The sequence below is a fragment of the Rhagoletis pomonella genome, unplaced genomic scaffold, assembly GCF_013731165.1.
Source record: "Rhagoletis pomonella isolate Grant_MI unplaced genomic scaffold, Rhpom_1.0 Rhpom_scaffold_00010, whole genome shotgun sequence".
NCBI classification, from domain to species: Eukaryota; Metazoa; Arthropoda; class Insecta; order Diptera; family Tephritidae; genus Rhagoletis; species Rhagoletis pomonella.
This window is the reverse complement of record NW_023458564.1, coordinates 36,130,198-36,145,472: the sequence shown is the minus strand read 5'-3', so window position 1 is coordinate 36,145,472 and position 15,275 is coordinate 36,130,198. Positions and strand designations below refer to the sequence as shown.

At 34.0% G+C, this 15,275-nt stretch overlaps 1 protein-coding gene across 1 annotated transcript in view; it reads left to right on the top strand.

The window, feature by feature from the left end:
• Positions 1 to 3,833: 3,833 nt before the first annotated feature.
• The window catches only part of LOC118746298 (trichohyalin-like), a 96,657-nt gene continuing 85,215 nt past the window's right edge, over positions 3,834 to 15,275 (top strand). Inside the window, exon 1 of the mRNA XM_036480144.1 lies at positions 3,834 to 4,283. The gene's annotated coding sequence lies outside the window, so the exon portion shown is untranslated. The remainder of the gene's footprint in view (positions 4,284 to 15,275) is intronic.

The following is a 15,275-nucleotide window of genomic DNA, read 5'->3' as shown; positions in this document are numbered from 1 at the left end:
TAGCCACCATGAATCTGCCCACAAATTGTGTTGTCTTCCAGCTGTGCTTTGTTGCTGCTTATCAGCCGCATCTGGCAGAGATGCCGCGCTGATAAGTGGGATGCTCATGCTCGTGTTGCATATTGCATGGCTCATGAGCACGCCCAACATGCAAACATATTGACTGCCCAACTGCTCATCTTTTTCCAGCTGACCAGCTGGCCAGCTGCTTTGTTGCTGCCCACTGTGCTGGCCTTGCCACAATCGGTTATTGAGGCACCTAATTCAGTTTATTCGCTCTGCGTTGGCGTTGGCGCTTCCGCATTCTGACTTGCATCGCAACCGTTCTGAACTTTTCCAACTAATAGGCACTTGATAGGTAGGCATTTCATAATTTGCCATACTACCGCAATTGATTGCTGTCCGAAAAAGTTAGATACTGAAATAGTATGTCGAATAATTCAAGCAATCGCCAGTTAGCAGAATGGAAAATTTGAAAGGCAAATCATAAGTTCGTTCTCAATTTATGTTTTCCTTTTATTCAGCCAGTGGTAGCTGGCATTTGAGAAATAATCTTGATTGCGCAAATCGAGTAGCCAGCCGCAGCGAAATCGAAATATATGCCATAAGCTAACAATTCGTTGCAAATCTTTTATGTGTAGCTGTTGTCAGTCAACTGGCTTTGAACGGTGCACCACCCAGCGGTTAACCATCAACCAGTTTTCTTATGATTTTGCTTGATGCACTAGCGATTTCACCAAAAAACATGAGGCATTACCATAATGCACTTTTTAGCGAATTTCATATTTAGCTTCCAGTTTCCCGTCTGCGTGAATTCTTGGACATTTAGGGAGTCTGCCGAAGGGTTTGGTCTTTCTGATGTTGCCCGAATCGTCTTTATTCTTCGACAGCGCAATATTTTTTCGGCCATAGGCAATACTGTCGTGAACATCAGCGTCATGTAATTTTCTCAAAGGGACATGCATTTTCTCTCATACTTTTGTAGGTCTGATTGAACTATTACGGCAAGCTCAGCAGTACTGTTTCAGCTGTTGAGCGGGTGTGCCAATGAGACCTTTAGTTTTAACCCGCAAAATACTGTTGCACGGTTTTCGAGGAAATATTAAACGGATATACTTGTAGGCACCATTCTGGAATATGCCGATGAGATCAATTTTCTGGATACCACCCTGGATAAGCGTTTTATCCGAATATCTGGCAGTATCTGCACGTGGACAAACATCAGAGTGATATTTTAAGAAAATTCCCAGGGTTTGGAAAATGTGGTATTTCAAACACCCTGTTAATAAAAGTCTGCTTTGGAACTAAATTCTATATTCCCACAACGAAAATTCTGGACAAATGGATTTCCTCCTTATAAGTATTTTTGTGTTGTTGTTCCTTTTCAAAACTCTTATGGCTTCTTTCGTCAATTTAAATAGATTTGAAAATCTTTATGAAGGGAGTTTTTAAAACAAATTTTCCATTGATAAAACATACTTTATTTTTTATGAATAAGGGTGTTGGTTAACACATTTATTTTCGAAGGTATTTAACCCTGGAAATTTAATTAATACTCTTATAACTTGATTAATTCAGTATTAATTCAGTATGTATGTGCCTTATCTTATCACTTTAACTGAATAAAACTGTTCAAATAGGGGGCAACTCGCTACAAAAATGTTTTTGGCAGTAGACTTCCTTAAACCTCTGTAGTTTGATACCCGTATTGTAATATTTCATTTATTTTATCAATTCCATAATTGAATACTATCTTTCAAACCAGTGGCAACCCTCCTCAAAAATATTTTTGGCAGGAAATATTCCTAAGACTCTTTGGTTTGATACCCATATTGCAATATTTAATTTATTTTATCAATTAAATCGAATTGAAATTTTCAAAAGGTGGCAACCTTCCACAGAAATATTTTCTACTATAAGTCTTATGACATCTCTTTTTTGAATGCCATATTGCAATATTTACTTTATCTTATCAATTTACTTAAACTGGAATTTTCAAATAGGTGGCAACTCTCTAATTATTTTTTTTCCTATATTTTAAGTTAGACCTTCAGCAATGCATCGGTGTAAACTGCATTCGATTCCATGCATCAGTTTTCGAATGATGCGTGTACAAACATACAGACAGACCGACAAAAATTCTAGAAATTGCTGATTTGGTTTCTGTTGCTCTAATAAAGACACTTATATTAATTTTTCTTTGAAATCGATAATGTACAGACATCGGCCTGTTACAATTTTATTATATCAAGTTTAAAAGTTTTTTTGTGAGACTTAACTCTACATTTACGCAAATCAAATTGTGAAAAATGTGGTTTCCGTGTACGCTTAGTATTCTGGGTTTTGGTATAACATAGAACATCCAAAGGTTAATCAAGTCAACTCAATAACTGATAAATTTGCACATTCATGCTTCTAGCATAAGGGTGACGTTATGTATACTACCCTTTAGTTCATACAATTTGAAATATTTCTGCTTCAAGTTTGTGTAAATGAAGTGAAGTGTATGAACTAAAGGTATAAAGGATATTTAAGGTGCCGACACTAGACTTATAATTGCAATAAGCAGATGGTCACTCTATCTGCGAAAAAATTATTCTTAGAAAAGGTTTTTTTGTAGTTATCCATTAAAACAGCCAGAGGCTATTCGAGCCCTCAAAAAATTTTGTTACAACCTGCAATACTGTGCTCAGTCTAGATCAATGAAGGACTGAGAGTAAATAAGTCGCGCAATTGATCTTATTCTCTTCTCTAGGAAGCACAAGATCCTCAAAGCAACTCTTCTTGGGTCTGATCTTGGAGAAGAAGTGGTAAGGAAGATGGTGTCCCAACCTAAATAATTCCGTGACTCTATGAAATCATAGTTAAGCCTATAAAGTGTATCTCGCACTAGCCCCACTTATACTAATGATGCTTTTGGGCTCCTATTCTAATCGTCAAGTGCCATTCACGGCATTGAGTTCCTTAATGGTGCTCTAAAAATAGTTCGGAGAGGGTCGGACCTTCATCTCCTGTGCATCGGACTATTTTCCAAGTATTCATATGTACTTAGTTATATGGGTACCAGGCCATAGTGGCATTGCAGAGCTGATGAATTGAGGAAAAAGGGTACATTATTGAAATGACTGGGCAGATAACGAGTGGAAGCTGCCCTGGCAAACTATAATTCAATCTTGGATAGATGTGTCCCAGCTCTGCGAAAGCTGGGCGTAAACTAAGAGCGTAGACTGGGCGGTCAAAGGAGATTATTATGATCCTAAACCCACAGCTCTTGCTTTAGGTAGGGGTTCTGACAGTTCGGCATTCACACGGCAAGGCCAAAAATCTTATCTCGTCCTTACTGCTGCAATTGCCTGAAGAATGATGAGAGCGAATCACTTTCTACTAGGCTGTATGGCTTTTGCGAGGCTAAGACCGATGTAAGTATGTATCTTGGCTCGCAATTTAGAAGCGATATTAGCCGCAATCGCAACTTCGTGATTGGATCGTGGTATCGCACATGACAAACTAGATGTATAATACACAAGTGTATCCCCAACTTATCCTAACATAGCCGCCTATTTAGAAATTAGTCTAATCAAATGAAAATTGGAACTGCCAGTCTCCAAGTCTCTAACCTTTTAATATCGAACGTCTAAAAATAATGTTGAGATGACACGATTTCTGAAAATAATGTCCTACAACAGACATTAATGCTACTCAATTTCAAATTTACTTAAACTGTACCCTCTTCAAGAGCATTCCGCCGACACCTTACTCAAATGTCAATTCCAATTTCAGCGCTTAGATTAAATTTCCATTTACTTATCTCAGGTTCTCATCATTTCAGATTATTAATTCAATTTCGAACTGAGTGAAACTGCCGAGCATAAAAGGAGACACGGAAGTGAGAAATACGCCGCAACCCAAGTTTAAAATCTACAGTTGCACAAATCCATACATATATTTACAAATACACAACCGTAGACATATTGACAGTTTAGTCGGTAGACACATTTGCCAAGGGTTACAAAAGGCAAAGACAACATTTGTGGCAAATTCGTTAAAATTATTTGCATAATTCTGACACACTGCTCGGCTAAATAGAAATCGCACGCCCACAACTAAGTACGTACAATTTACAATTACGAGCGCATAAAAACAAGGAGAAGCGTAAAGCCACCAACAAAATCAACCAAGGCAACAGGATTCTATAAACGTTGGCTCCGAAGTTGAATAGGCGCTACACGGAAAGGCGGCATTCATTGACTATATAAGGCAACTGGAGAATGACATAGAACCAGGTAAGTTGGCTGTCACACAGCCGGCAATGCTGCCCAGTCATTTGGCAAAAAAAAGAAAGCGTGTACATAATTGTAGAGAGGTGCGCGTTATTGGGTTAGCAGTTAGACAGCGTAATTATTCCCGCTGGGCTTGAAAATATTTATTAAAATCATAAAGTTTATAACAAAGTCACTAAGTCGCCGCACAGAAAGGACAAATTACGTGGGAAATTGCTGGTTATGAAGCGTAGCAAAAATATTCTACTTAATGGGGAATAGTTGAAAGGGGACATTAAAAAGGGTTGATATGCAAGAAAATTACAAATGAAGACGGAAAGAATACAGAATAATGATGAAATCAGTATCTGTCGGTAAAACTATGTCAGCTTAGAAATAAATAAATGTTTGAAATGGGGGTTGTCGACGGAAATAAGGTATAATGATTTAATTAAGTATCCTCAACTAAGAGAAAAACTTTATTTGCCCTTACTTGCAATACAGCCGGTAGTGTTCAGCTAAGCATGAGATTTTTAGATTGATCAAAAATAAATTCAATTATGTCAGTATTTTTGCAAAGATAAGACAGCCAACACTCGGACATTATGAAAGTTGATAGAAACTGGAATTTGAGGTCACCGCTGACAACGAACGTTTCGCCTACCAACGATGAACCTATATACATATTGGCAGTTTATTTTAGAAGGGACATAAGTAATTTCCACCTCTTATGCTTAAATGGTTGATCGTAAAATAGTCGAAAAATCAATTTATATCCCCTGAACTACTTAATCGGTTGGAAAATAAATATTGTATAAATATGTACATACGTGATAGAAAATTTAATAAGCTTCACCAATGTACATACGTACACATGTATGTTGAAATTTGAGATTGGCCAACTGCATTTAAAATAAAACTGTTATATAAAGAGAGCACTTTTATCAGATGTCGAAAACCGAAATTTGGCTATATTTTAAAAACTGTTCTACTTTTTTATAATTTCATTACATATTTGAATTCAGCGGAAAATTTTGCCTAAGAAATTTTGCTAAAATCTCACAGGTCGGAACATTTTTTAATTTCTGTAAACTTGTTTAAGTATTAATTTTTGGCTAGACGTGTAAAGTGTTTATACCAGGGCTGGAAATTGCTCCAAAAATCGATACAGTTCGGTTCAGTGGTTCTAACTACTTGAAAAAAAAAATAAAAATTACCGGTTCATTAGTATATCTAAACCGCGGTACGGTTTGGTTAAATTTTATTTATACTAACAGGGCCATTTTAGCAAATGTCTTTCAACTCACTACAGCCTTTCGAAAGACAAAAGTCTTTCATAGAAAATTGTCATTATTGGCAATAGTCATGAAGCACTTTTCTGTATATCGAAAGACTAATTGAAGGATTTGCTAACGAGGATGTGTAGGCGTTTTTTGGTTTGTATTTTAGCAATAAGTTTTCTAAAAATTGAATGGCATTACCAAAAAATATGTATACTAAAAGAAAATAAAAATAAGCATAATAATTAAAAAAAAATTTAAAAGCATTAAATTTTTGAACAATAAATTAAAATAAAAACAAGAAATCTGATGAGGAGTTATGCTGATCTTCAAAATTGCAGCAATAGCTTCTACCAATTATAAAATATCGTTTTTTGTTCCACAATAATCTTTCTTAAAAAGCGATCTCCTCAGACTCAATCAAAATTATTTTATATGATTTTTTATTAGGCCCAAAAGAAGCACTAAATCAAAAAAAAAATTATTTAATTAAATAAGTTCCTAAAAATTAAATAAAATAAAAACATATACTTTTCCTTTTAAAATAATATGATCTGAGAATGAGAAAAGAATTTAATTAAAAAAATAATTACAAAATCAAAAATATAAGCTCCTAAACTTAAATGAATATCAAAACATATATTTTTCTTTTTTTTAATAATAAAATCTAAAAATTATAATAAAAGCAATTAAAAACAAAAACAATTCAGTTAAGAAAATAAATACAAATAATTGCTTTTCTTCTTAACAAAATAAACTCTAAAAATTTAAAGAATATTAAATGAAAAAAATATATTTTTCGTTTAAAATAATAATAAAAAAATAAAAGCAAATTAAATTTCAAAAAATATATAAAGCAACAGAACAAAAAAGCTCGTAAACTTAAATGAATTAAAAAAATAGTTTTCTTGTTAAAATAATAAAATCTTAAAATTAAAATAAACTTAAACAAAAGATAAAAATAATTGAGTTAAAAATATAAATATAAGTTTATAAAAATTAAATTAATTTAAATAAATATAGTATAGACACTCAACATCTTGACTTACAGTTTGTTGCCATCAAACAAAAAAATATTAGCTGTTCTACCATTTTTAGGTAAAGTTGTGCTTTTAAAACTTGAAAATGCTTTTGTGGATTTTCATTTGGAAGCGAATCATTTTTTGAAGTGGTTTTCGGTTGGTCATTTCAAAATTAAAACGGTTCGGGTGCGAGTTCGAGTCCGAGTCCGAGTCCGGCAAATCTGAACACGGACCACTCAGTGACGTTAGCTGTCACAGGTATAGCTGAACAAATTGCTCTATAATGGTAGGCGCAATTCATCGCCTGCATTTCTCAGTTATGTCTTCTTCTCAGCGCATGCACAACGACAATTGGTTTTATTTAGCTCGCTAACAGGAATAAAATACAAAACGATAGACTGGCCGATTCCAAAATAAGTTGAGGCAGTCCAATTGCGGAAAATACTTCAGTAAAATGTTTTATGCCAGCCTTTAACATATTACAAAAATCTGAGAAAGAAATTCTAAGAATCCGATTCTCTCCTCGGATTTTCATAAAATATTTATTTAGACAATAAACTTGAATCCTTTTTAAAGTTGGCTCTGGCAGCAATTATTATACTATTCGATTGAGGAAGGTCTCAGAAAATGGTGTTAAAGGTACTAAATAGTCGTAAAGACCCGGTGCTCAAGGATTAAGTATTCATCTCACGAGCTACCATAGTGGGCACTTCCCCAAATCAAGCGATTATAAATAAATTCTAAATCCCCTAAAGCTTGTGCTAAATATTTATTTCAATTTGAAACGCCAACGCGCTCAAATGCCCTTTTCCAACATTTGCAACTTTTATTTCAATTTACTATTCTAGACCTTTTAGACGCATCATTTATGTATCATCCACATGTATAATGAAACATTTTGTGGGTCGTTTAATATACCATAGCTTATATGTATTTACCCCGCAGTAACACAGCATTATGGCTGAACATCCGTTATGTTAATCTCAACTTACTAAAATGTACACAGAACACAGTCTTATTGAAATATTTACATACCTATGTACATACATATTTAAGTTCATATGTACATTCGCATGTACAGTAAGTAAGTATGTGCCCAGAAACTTGTAATTCTACTATTGAATGCAGTTTCACTTATTCCCGCGCAAAAAGTTCAGAAGTGTAGCACTTTAATATGCCATCATTGAACTGATAATAGGAGGTGTATGCATTTGTAACATGCACGTGCATCGTATATGTAACATCCCTGCAAAAAATGGGACTAATCCGGGATGACTCCGGTAGCAATCGCAAAAGAGCATGCGACTAATACCACTTTTGATCTCTTTATATGGAATGAACTGATCGCTTTTGTTCGAGAGACTAATTGTTCACCTTTATACTCGAACGGGTATAAAAAAGGAACAGTCCAGCGCCTTCGTCTTGGTCTGCAGGCTGTATCGGAGATACAGCCGCTATATTTAAACGTAGAATACGTGGTATGGTTAAGAGCATATCCAAGTCAAAAACGAAATCACACACTAAGAAAAACCAACAAAATATCGATTATATCGATAAGTCCCGAGAATCCCTAAAATCCCGAAATAGTTCCGAGATTGAGTCTCTGTGCCTTTATCTATATCCTTTTCTCTACAACTACCTTTATTTTAATCTTCCTTCCTCTATCTTCATCTATACTTTTATCGGTATCCTCATCCGCATCTTTTTCTTTATATTTATCTTTGTTTTTATTTTTATGTTTATCATATTCTTCATATACATATTCCCCTTCACCTTTGCACTTATACATATAAGTAAAGTGTTAAAATTTACCTTGGTCTTCATGTTTGCCTTTATCTTTACTCAATTTTGTTTTTGTGTTTATTTTTACCTTGGCCTTTATCCTTTTCTTTATCTATGTACGTCCTCACCTTTACTTTTATTCTTGGATTGGACTTTTTCTAAATGTTGTTTCACTTCGAAAAGTCTTCGCGTATTATGCATACATGTGTTCATATATGTATGTACATATATAATATGTATGTACATATGTATGTATAGACATACATAGATTACTAAAAATAGAAACAGATCCACATTAACTGCAATCAACATATGTACGTATGTATGTATTTACATATGTACACACGCTGCGATTAGGTTATAAATAGCGCGCCTCTGTTTATCAAAAGCCGCATTACATACGCATACATACTTTTTGTCTCCTTCCCACACTTCCAACATATGCACGTGTTTGCAAAATGATGACGAGGTGATTTTGTATGGAAAATCATTTATGCCCATATATTTGAATAAAATAAACATATATAGAAGATATCAACCAATACTTCCCATATACCAAACGAAAGGAAAACTCTTGAATTTTTGATTAAAGAAAACAAAAACAAAATCATTCGAGCGGTTTTCGAGCATTTTGGTAATGAAAAAAATTTGCAAATTTTTTCAACAATTTTTTGCCTTAAAATGCTCAATATTTGTTAAATTTATATAAAATTTGTACCTGATAATATTTCTACTGCTCCAAAGAACCTATATCCCGAAAATGAAAGTTATATATGCCAACAATAAGTTGCTAGAGCACTTTAAAGGCTCAAAATTGACCCCAAAATAAGGCAATGTTTACCGTTGTTTTTACGACAGAAACCGAATTGGTTATTTACAAAAATGAATCTGTCGACAGGTTTGGAATTTTATCTTTGAAAAGCCACACTTTTCTTTGAAATCGCTTTATTAGTTCTCGTGCAATAAGCGTTTTTGTGAAGCTCTAAAAATTACAACTACAACATTTGAACATAGCCCCCATACCTTAAGATAAGACGTATTCTACGTCAAAAGCGACTAGTCACTTTAAAAAAATAAAAATAAAAAATTGCGCCAGCTGAGATTCGAACCGGAGTGCTCAGTTTTGTTAGTCGAATACTCTCTCTGCGAGCCAACGCCGCGCATGAATTTTCATTGACTAAGTGCGTATGTATCATTAAATCGTTAATAGTACCCGTTAGAGATGAGTTGGGGACTAATTGATCTCCAATTATACCCATAAGGGATGAGTCGAGACCAATTGATCTCCCTTAGTACCAGTATGAGACTAGTTGCGACTAATTAATGCCCAATTGTACCCGATTGAGAGCAATCTCGGAATACTCTCTTTAGAGATTAGTCGCACAATTTTTTGCAGGGATACTACACATAGTACTTACACAAAGAGATGTGCGTTAAGCGCCTACTTATCATATTACACACGGCGTATGAGTAATATCACGAAATGGTAATTTTAACCCATTTTGCAAAAGGCGATGTTACATACATTCGCAATTCACTATTTATGAGCCTACGCATGGCAAATAAATGGTGTAATAGGACACGCTTTAAGCATATAAGTACTACGTATTTATATAGTGAAGCTTTCATTTATGCCTTGAGGTGGAAGCATACACATCTACATATGTACATACAAAAATAGTTACACGTCGATTTGCGTGTTATCCCCTAGAACATAGTGCAAGCACGCTAATATTAAGTTTATTAAGGCCGCCGATAGTTGTGCAGAAAATAGAGGATATGAGAAAAAAAGAACCCTTAACTGTTTACCCTCTCCTTCGAGGGATCACTTGATTACACTTTTGTAATGAGACTTTCACCCGCAACAATTCTTTCCTACTAGGCTCTGCATTTTGTACTAAATTCGTAGGCGCTTTCGACGCCGGATATAAATAATACATACAAGCAATAAAAATGTGTACATTACGTGCTTTTCTTTCTCCATACAATTTTTCATGTACATTCATATGTACATATATACAGACATGTATATAAAAAGGACTACCAACTAGTACGGCGAAGTGGCAATAGAGCAGGCGTACACGGGCAAATGCCTACAACAACGAAAATTATAAACACACTTTGCACGTGCAAAGCCTCCCAGCGGTGCATAAATTCCTTGTTAAACATGAACGACATACAAAGTATTTGGGCGCATTGCTGCCAAAGCTCCAAAGTTGATTGTTGTACAATTGTTTTGGCTTTAGGGTACACTGCAGCTAAGGAAATAATGTTTTCGTGCAAAAAGGAAGTAGCAAATAAAAATGCAATAAAAAAGTATTGCAGAGAATGTAAACAACAAAATGTTTATAGCAGAATATTTATTGGGAAAGGTTGGGAAAAGTTCGAAATGGCAAAAAAGTGCTGACCCACCCAAGCGGCGGGTGGTTTCTGTTCCAGAAATAATTTGCGTAAGGGTAGACGGCTACAAATACAGTGATGTTTGATTAAATAGAGCCGCCACGTGCTGAGAAGTTTGGAATTTATTTTATTTTTCTATTGAACTTTAATTAATTTCTTAGAAAAATTGAGTTCATTCTATAATATAAACCATTTAAACATAAGTTTAAAACTTTGTAACACATTTAGAAAAATTCGCTTCAGTTTTAGCCAAATTTCGCACTTTTTTGTCAAAATTTTTAGAAAATTTTTTGGTATGCAGTTGTATAGCACAGTGTCAAATTTTGTCTCAAATTTAGACAAAAAAAGCAAATCCTAGAAATATTTTCATAAAAAATACATTTTTATCGCAATATTCGACAACTTTTTAAAATACATTTTTTCAGAACAAAACTTGTATTTTAAGGGTAGATAAATGTTAGAAGAAATTCGATAAAACGGTCCTTAACATGAATAATAATATTAATCTCGTCACAATTTTACCCTCAATATGCGTTGAATTTGTTCAGAATAATTAAAATTTTACTATTAACATTAACCGCTCCTTTCAAAACTGACATGCTTGTCGTACTTTTTTCTTTTTTCTGATTCTCGCAAATGGGTTATTAGTTCGGGTGAATTATGCGCTTAACTATATACATATGTACACATTTGGAAAGCATTTTTCTTCATAGCTTCATAAACTCCCAAGTCCCTAAATATTTTAGAGTAATCGTGGCCTTCAGCGAGAGATGATTCACTTATATTTATTCATGTTTTAAAAGTTTATTTTTTTTCTGAATCTAAAAGTAATTAACCTGCACACATTAACGTCATCCCTGGCTGGTTTTTGGACAGCTCCTAATAAAGCTCCTGAGCAGGGTTACCACCTATGTAAGTTATTACCAAAATTGGCATAAGATACGAAGATCTGTGGTAAAATAATTTGTGTAAAAACTACTCCAAATGTGTGATATACTTTATTTCATTAATTTTCGAACTGTTTAATGCATATCGATAAAAGGCTAACATACTTTGCTCCATTCAATTTATTCACTTTACTGAAACGGTGACGAGTTTTTAATTGCCTAAATAGTAAAATTCTTGAAAACTGAAAACTAACTACGGCAAATGAATTCCGTTGAAAAAATAAACCGCAGTTTTTATAAATTGCATATGAAGAAAAGCTGCAAGAGACCAACGGCAAAAAAAATCAATAGGAATTCTTGTGCAACTAAAATTGACTATAAAGCTGCATACCCAAAAATTGTCTTCAAATTCAAAGTAAAAATTTTCACGAAAATTTGTTGAATTTTTCTAATTGTTGTATAAAGCTCAAAATTTTGATTTGTATGGTTTTGGTTATAAAATATAATAATCAGGTGTATTCTTGTTTTCGTGCGAATCGAAAATTCGAAATTTTCGTGTGGAAATGATAGGAAAATTTCATGATTTTGTCCCAATATGTTATCACCGCAAAAAAGACATGGTCGAAGAGGATGCTTTCACCCTATTTCGCTTGTGGGGAATGGAATCAAGTATACAACTGCTTCCGGATTTTCCACCTAAAAGTGTCCAAAAGTTATTTTTAATGATTTGGTATGTTAAAAAAAATTAAAGTCTTAGACATTTTGCCGAAGGAATCTATCAAATTAAGGTTAGAAACCATAAAGTACGGTATAACACCTGAAAAATTTCCGTCGGAGGAAATATTTACAAAAAAAAAACAAAAATTTAGTATGAAAGCGTGCAGAAAACATGAAAAGCTAATGATGCAGTTCGATTCCCGATGCCTGAAAGAGAGTGAAACTGTCTTCTCCGGCCATGTTTTTGGAAATTTTTAAAAAACTGCACTGAGAAAAAAATCAACCAAAAGTTGGTTGATTAATATTACCAAACTGAAACTTGAAAAGGAACCAAAGTAATTTTTGTTTAAAATGTTCAACAATTACTTGGTAATAGTAACCACACTTTTGCTTACATTAAAAAAAAATGGTTCCCGACGCTTTTACATATTTCGTAGATACAAAATAAAAGTTTCTATTATCTTTTAACACGCTGTCTTAGACGGCATCTGAATCCGGACCTCGCGAAAGTTAGCAAATAACAACAAGTATCTCTGCGCACTCAGCTATAGCCAATCTGTAAATTAGCCTTCAAATGTTGAACTTGAACCAATTTTCTTCGTCGTTTGATCGTGTTCTTCACTTCACTGACGCTTTTTCAAAATTCAGAAAAAAAATTACATGTTGTCTCTGACGGCATTCGAACCAGAACCTGCTGCTGGAAGCCAACAAACAACTGCAAGCATCTCTGCACGTTTAGCTACAGCCAGACATACACAGTTGTTTTTAAATATTCAACTTGAATCACATTTCCTACAATCGATATATTCACCACGAAAAAAATCGAACAATAACTTGGCTGAAAACACGATTGTGCTTTTGGCCCAGTGTAAAAAAGTGTAATAAATAAAAAATAACAAAAAACAAATAAATTAACTTTTAAAACATTCTGAATACATGTTAAAAAAATAACCATGTGAACGATTGATGGAGTCTCGTATTCGCCTACAGTAACTCAAGTTGAAGTTCATTCAAACGATGAAGTTTCATTTTTATCTTTAGTCTCCGAGTTTTTGCGTTTGGTTAAAGGGAATTCAGAAGATGTCAATTATGTGATCTGAAATAAAACCAATCTATAGCTTCTTGTGGAAATAACTAAAAAATATACTGCTCGATTTTTTTCAAGATTTGATAGAATTTTTTCAAGTGGCTGGTAATTTTTATTTTTTTCTTCAACGGCAACCCTGCTCTTGATCACAAGCACGGTGCATCAATTCCCCGCACGCATACTCATTTGCATTTTCTTTATCCATACATATTTCCAATAATATCAACATTCGCACATAGCTAAAGGCATGCTCTTTTTATTGAATATATATGGCCCGCCTACCTTTTTTAGGAGAAATATACATATTTCATTCCGCTACCTTGTGTTTACAGTTAATAACATATTTATGCCATTTGTGTGGCTAACAAACAACTAAAAGTCTTATTTGTTGAATTCAAAATCGTTTGCCATAAAAGAACCTTTATGTCATTCTAAATGTCATTTCTGTTGAACATAAAATATTTTGATTTTTTATTGCCTAGTGTTGGACAAATTATAAACATCAAACTGAATGGTTGACAGACGAATGGAAAATAAAATAGCTTGGCTTTCTACACAGCAACGCTCACACACAAACCGCATAAAGCATACAAACGCAAATTGTGAATGGAAAAAAAAAAATCGCTTGAACTCACGCCTTTAACTTTTTATTAGCCTGGTGCGCTTCAGATCTTCCCATCTCCATTTTGTCTGATGTCAACCAGTTGTACATAGTCGTATTCTGTTCAATTGTAGTTATTCCCTGAAAAAGTTGTTTACTTAAATTATTGGTGTCATAATTTTTGCAATTATTTCTATGCTTTGCCATTTCATTTTGGTTTTTGTTTCATTTGAATTTATTCGGTTTCTGCCATGTATGTAGTTATGTATGTAGTTGCTGCTCCAAATGCGTGCCACAAATTATAAATACAATTTACGACTTCGATGCTGGACTGTGCCACGTTACGTATACGCCACAGTGTGCACTCTGTAACATTTTTGAATATTTATCGCAACCCAATTCTGTGCTGTTGTTTATGTGCATGCGATGTGGTTATTATTGTTTTTGTAATTTTTTTTTCTGTGCAACATGCATCCTCTTTTATGTGCTGCATCTTTCCGTCACATTTGTATGCACTTCTCCAACAGTGTATTTGTGTTTTTTTTTGTTTTGGATATTCAAATAAATTGCTTATTTAGTTATGTATTTGCGCTTTCCTTTAATTTTTTTGCTAAAATCTAAATAAAAATATTTTCATGTGTTTCGTATGGCGGCAACACGTTTGTTTATGTACGAGATATTATTCATGCCAGTGAATGTTTATTATAATTTTTACTGAAACATTTAAACAAGCAGGGGTACACGTAATTATTTATGTTTAACAGCATGCGTGATTTATCTTGCACAAAAATGTTGATGGGACACATAATATACCCCCGCAATATTTCACAACTATTTTAGCTGATTAAGAATCTTATTTTTTTCTACAAACTTTCATAAAACAAATTTAGCTAACCATGGAGTCTAAAATGTCGTCCTAAAAGACTGTAAAACTCTATCCGCACACATCAGTCACGGCACGTCACGGCACGTCACAGTTACGTCACTTTCGAGGTGAATCAGTCAAAAAAATATTGTAACCTCAAAATTAAATGGCACAATTCACACTGAGTCTGCGCCGTTACGAATCAGTTCCGTCAGTCTCGCAACCGTCACCGAACCGTCAGGTTTAGATTTTTTTAGAATTGTTGGAAACAATCACGCAAATATTTTGTTTTCTTTTTTTTGCTGCGGTGGTACGCATTTCTTTCCATACACACTTCCCACTTTATTATAAAAAAAATCGAATGTGCTATAAAAC